The sequence below is a fragment of the Empidonax traillii genome, unplaced genomic scaffold (genome assembly GCF_003031625.1).
Source record: "Empidonax traillii isolate 1590-97213 ecotype Southwest subspecies unplaced genomic scaffold, ASM303162v1 scaffold207:size1520225, whole genome shotgun sequence".
Classification (NCBI taxonomy): domain Eukaryota; kingdom Metazoa; phylum Chordata; class Aves; order Passeriformes; family Tyrannidae; genus Empidonax; species Empidonax traillii.
This window is the reverse complement of record NW_020955400.1, coordinates 315,625-320,823: the sequence shown is the minus strand read 5'-3', so window position 1 is coordinate 320,823 and position 5,199 is coordinate 315,625. Positions and strand designations below refer to the sequence as shown.

Sequence of the window (5,199 nt, the reverse complement as noted above, 5' to 3'; positions counted from 1 at the left end):
TGCAGGGGGGGGGTGTTTGGGGAAAGAAAATCCACATTTCAGTTAGCTAGATCTGCTCTGCCATCTCGTGGAGCTTCTCCCCAGAATGTCCACTGCGCTCTCTGCAGCCTGACACTGGTGTCCCAATAAACTTGTCCAGCTTGCTGTCATCTCCAAAGGACAATCATCCCACACAGTTTGGCACAGTCTACCCTACCTGGCAGCCCACCTTGAAGGGGCTTGGTGCCACATTAGCAGAGGATGGGAAACATTTGGCTTCATCTGTACTGGCAATGCTGATTTGGGAAGCGATGCCCAGCATCTGCCCAACCCACACAAATCTGCTGCCAGTGCTGTTGGCATAGATGCACAAACAAGTACCAAATGCCTCCAGAATTTGAAAGAAACAAGTCATCTTGCTTCTGTGTGGCTCTAGTTATCCAAACACTTAATTGAGATTGAATACACCTGGTGAAGTAAAACTCTCTCCAATTAGGGTTAAAAGGGTGTTACATTATAGTTATTTTCCTTTAAAATATGTAAATAATTTGTGCTCCTGAGTAAGATTTAGTAAGTTGTGTTACATTTATCTTTGGAAACCTTCATGTCGACTATACCGTGACTTTTCAATGCCTTTCTGCAGCCATACAAAGTAGGAAGTTGTGTTTTCCCTCTTTCATTTCATATTTGCACTCACAAGACCTCTTCTGAGCCGTCATGTTTACATTTTCTTCCCCATCACTCCGTGGCCACCCAGAGCTCACTAGCTGGGTCAGAGAAAGTGAGGAATTATGGTTTTTTTTCGGCGTGGTTGTGTTTAATTCATATGATGCAACATTGTCCTCAGGATGTAACGGTCAATTTGACCTCTTTACAAACACCAAGCAAATATGTGAGAAAACATTTTACAAGCCGCGAGAGGATTCTTGGTGGCTCTTGGGAGAGCGGAATAATTTTCTTTGGCTGACGGCGGTGAGGGTTGGACTGCGCTGCTGACTGGAGTGGTGTATGAAGAACAGCCTTGTAAGCAGGAGAGGTCGCCATAGACTGGGCTCAGTTACTGGTTTTCCACGTCGTTTTATTCAATTGCCTTTTATGGAAACTTGAAAGGTATTTATTTAGGTCGCCGCTGACACACCTTCACATCTGCAACCTTCAGACTGATGTAAGGAGCGGGCACTGTGTCTGGGCTGTAAGCAGGGTCTCCTGCTTACATCGTGGCACCCACAAGGGTTGGGCGTGGAAAGACAGGTATTTTTCATTTTTTATGATTTTCCACAGGTTAGCAGATGATTAATGGAAAAATATTTGCAAGGCATGTATGTATTTGAGTTATGATTCCTTATTTTAAATTGTCAGTGTTACTAAGAGTTGCAGTGTATCCATGGCAGAATCTGGTGTTTCTGTAATTTTTGATTAACACACTGTGGATCAAGAAATAGGGAATGCTTTGAAGCCCAAGAATGATCTTTATTATTTTTTAACTTGGCTGTACTTCTACTAGACAAAAAAAAAAAAATAAAAAAAATATTATTTCTTCTAGTACTTTTAGGATTTTGTGTTAGGAGGAAAAAAAAAATCAAACTCCTCTTAAATATAAGGTCACATCTTTTTGTATGTGGTACAAATTTGCCATGAGTTAAAGGCATTAATTTAATTGCTTATTGTTCTATTAAAAATACTTTAAACTTTGCTCTTTTTGTTATGGCAATAAAATTCCCAAAGGAATTTTGTAGCCCTTCACTATCTACAACTACATGAAAGGAGGTTTAATGAGGGTGGTGTTGAAAGGATGAGAGGAAATATCCTTAAGATGCACTGAAAAGGTTCAGATTAGAAATTAAATAAAAAAGGGGGTTAGGCATTGGAATAAGTTGCCCAGGGAGGTGATGGAGTCACCTTCTCTGGAAGTCTTCAAGAGGCATCTGGAAGTGGCACTTGGGGATATAGTTTAGAGGTGATTATGGTGGTGCGAGGTTGATGGTTGGATTAGATGTTTTTGAAGATCTCTTCCAACATTGATGATTCAATGATTCTATGAAATATTTTTAATTGCATGCTGACTTTCTCTTATAGCATCTATGAACTCACTATGGTAAATAAAACAGTTTGTTATTAACCTGAAAAAATATATTAATGACACACCTTTGGTATATTTCTGATAGACCAGTCGTATGGCTCATTGACAGATTAATGGATTACGGCATGTTGTTATTTTTATTTGAAAGACAAGTTTACAGAAGAAGGAAGTAGACATTGCCAACTTAACTTTCAGACAAAGTTGCTGCAAGAGTAGAAAAAATACAGCACTATTGAAGTCTGTTTCTGTTGTTACTTGGAGCCCTAGGGCTGATTCTCAGGTGTCCCACTGCCCTACTGAAGACAGAAGCCCAGCTGGATATGAGCAACATGAATTGTAGCTGGGAGCTTAGGAATAAAGTAAAATACCTCTTTCTTTGTTGTTAAGTGTTATGATCAAAATAGCTCTGTGTATTTCCTTCTGCATCTTTCCAGACTCTGTTAGAATAATTTTTTTACAAGGCTTCTCCAGTGATTTAAGTGAGCAAGGCTGTCATCTGTCACCTTGCAAATTTTTATCTCACATTAAAACATTTCTGCCCTGAAGGGTCTGTGTCCTGCTGGGAAAACATGATCTTACTGGGAAATGTGATATTAATATGGCTTAGGATAGTAGAGTAACACTACATAGGATATCATTTCACCTTGACTTTCTGTGCTCAGAAAAAAAACCCAGAAATTTCTGTAAGTGCTGCTAGACCAAAGAGCATCTTCCCATAAATGTGTGTAAGTTTTGTAATGGCTAGCAGACCTCAGGCCAACCTTTCTTTCACCCACCTTTTGTTGAAAATTGTGATTTGACATCTCGTGGAGCTGCATAATTATCATCAAGTAAAATCTCCTCTGAGGGATGGATAGTGAGTGGTCATTTATTTTACAGATTATGAATACAAAAAAATAGGAGAGGTGAGTGGGTGCTGCAAGTGCATCAGGACACTCCAGCAGCTGTAATACAGATCACATCTGTGCTAGTAAATGAAGCCTGGAAAGGGCCAGTGCTTTTACTGCAGAGAAAACCTCGTGCTTCTGATGTCAGGATTGTGAAATACATGTCGTTGTATGGTAAAAGAATGTAGGTTCATATGAAAGCATTTCTGGCCTTTTTCTTAAATCTTGAGTGGAACAAGGAGTGGGGAGGATTAGATTAGTGCCAGCCCAGTTGTTTCAGTGATCCTACATCAGCTTATTCTTAAATGGAATGCTAAAAATCTCTTTTTGATTTAGTATCAGTTGCTTATTAAAACTGCAGGATTTTTCTCATGAATTTACATTTTTTTTATTGTACAGATGTTTCTTGGGCCATAATAATCAAATACTGTTTTCAGAATTATGAGAAGGTCCAAGCTACACTTTTGTGTTGGGTATTGATACTTATCTCAGGGAACATTTTCTGACTCAGCATATTCATTATTCTTGCAAAGAAATGTTAAGTTTCTTCATTGGGAGTCAATGTCCATTCTGCTTTGTATGAAAGGGAGAAAAGAGGAATAGTTCTCAATTACTAATGATGTTTTAGATCTTACATAGGTGTTTCTGCCTTCCATCTAATCCATCCAGCAAGTGCACACTGGCGTAGACATAATTTTAGGTATTGTCAAGGCAGTATTTCAGATTTTAAAAAATGTATTAATTTGTTGCAGGTTTCTAGGTTCTTATGGAAGCCAAAAATATGTATCCTGGAAACATCTCTGATGGTGTCTATAGTAAAAGCATAATAAGCCTTTAAAGAACTTCAATTTTTAATTCATGTTAAAAAACCTTATGGGATTATAGGAGGGGCACATTGCCTGTGCTATTTACACATCCACATTAAGATTTCTTAGTAGTATTCATAGCACTGAGAATGGGGGGCTGGTTAGCTGAATATAAAATTCAAGTCTTGACCATAAATCTTCTGGTACGTCTTTAGAGGCAGGCCCTGAATATGCTTTGGGAAGCAGGGGAAATGGGTTGTTTGTATCCCAGCTGGCAATTTTTATGTTGTTTTCTGTAATGGTTCCTCACTATACGATTTACTTCCCAGCCCATCATCTTCTGATGTGCTTATAGAATCTTATAAAATTTTATAAGTGGGATACAGAGTGGGAAACAGGAATGTGCTTTGAAAGGCCTGCAGAACCAAATGTGATGCTGATGAAGTTCGATGTGAAGGCTGAAGTTCTGGGAGGAGCTTTTCTCCAGTGAGGTCTCAGGTGTGGATACTACAGCTGGAGGCCTGTACCCTGCACTGCCTTGGGAGAGCAGGGGATGGTCTCCATGCTGCCAAGCATTTCTGTCTTGTGGAATGTTCTCTGTTGTATTTTATTTACTTGATAAAATATAGATTTGTTTAATTATTGGTGTGATATTGATGTGCAGCAAGTCTACTGCATTATGAAAGCACGCCTAAATAACAATGAAGATTGATTCTGCAAAGATTAAATCCTTCCATCTTTGCTTTTGTTGTGTTGCAATTTTATTTTTTTTTTCTCCATATATCTCTGGAGTCAGTGGGTCTGCTTACAGAATCAGGCTCTATTAGACTAGATAAGGATAGTGCAGCTAAATCCCATTTGCAGGTATGTTTATTATTGCAGTAAAGCTAGAAATGGAATACAGTTCCTCAGGGTTCAGTAGCTATGAGAAGTCTTTGAAAAATGATAAATAGCTTCTAATTAGATGAACGATGTTTCATGAAAATGATAAATACTTTCTAATAAGCCCTTTGTTCCATGGGAGTTTATATAGTCGGTTCAATTCTGAACTTCTGAGAAATTTACAGAATTGTAACCAAAAGAATGTTCATATATTGAGCAAGCTGTGTGAATTGCAGTTTGTTTATTCATTCCAGTCATTGAATGAAGAAAAATTAAAAAAAAAAGAGATTATTGTCTCAATTTTATTTATTCTGGCTACTTCAGTTTTCCTCCAGGGTGTAGTTAGAAGAAAGAAGAGTCTGAAAATAACCTCCCAAATATTTTAAATATTACTCAATATGAAAGTTGATCCATGTGTCCCACTTTGAATTATATAGTAATCTCAATATAATAATTGTGGAGTTTGCAGCATGGGGAAAAAAAAAAAAAAGGTGGGTTTTTTGCATTCTTGGACAAAATAATTTTTTTTCCCCCATTCTGAACCTTTCTAATGATATTTAGAAGT

At 37.9% G+C, this 5,199-nt stretch overlaps 1 protein-coding gene across 2 annotated transcripts in view; it reads left to right on the top strand.

Annotated features, from left to right (window-relative positions):
* Window positions 1-5,199, top strand: part of UST (uronyl 2-sulfotransferase) — a 157,340-nt gene that overhangs the window by 115,003 nt on the left and 37,138 nt on the right. The gene's annotated exons all lie outside the window — the stretch shown is intronic.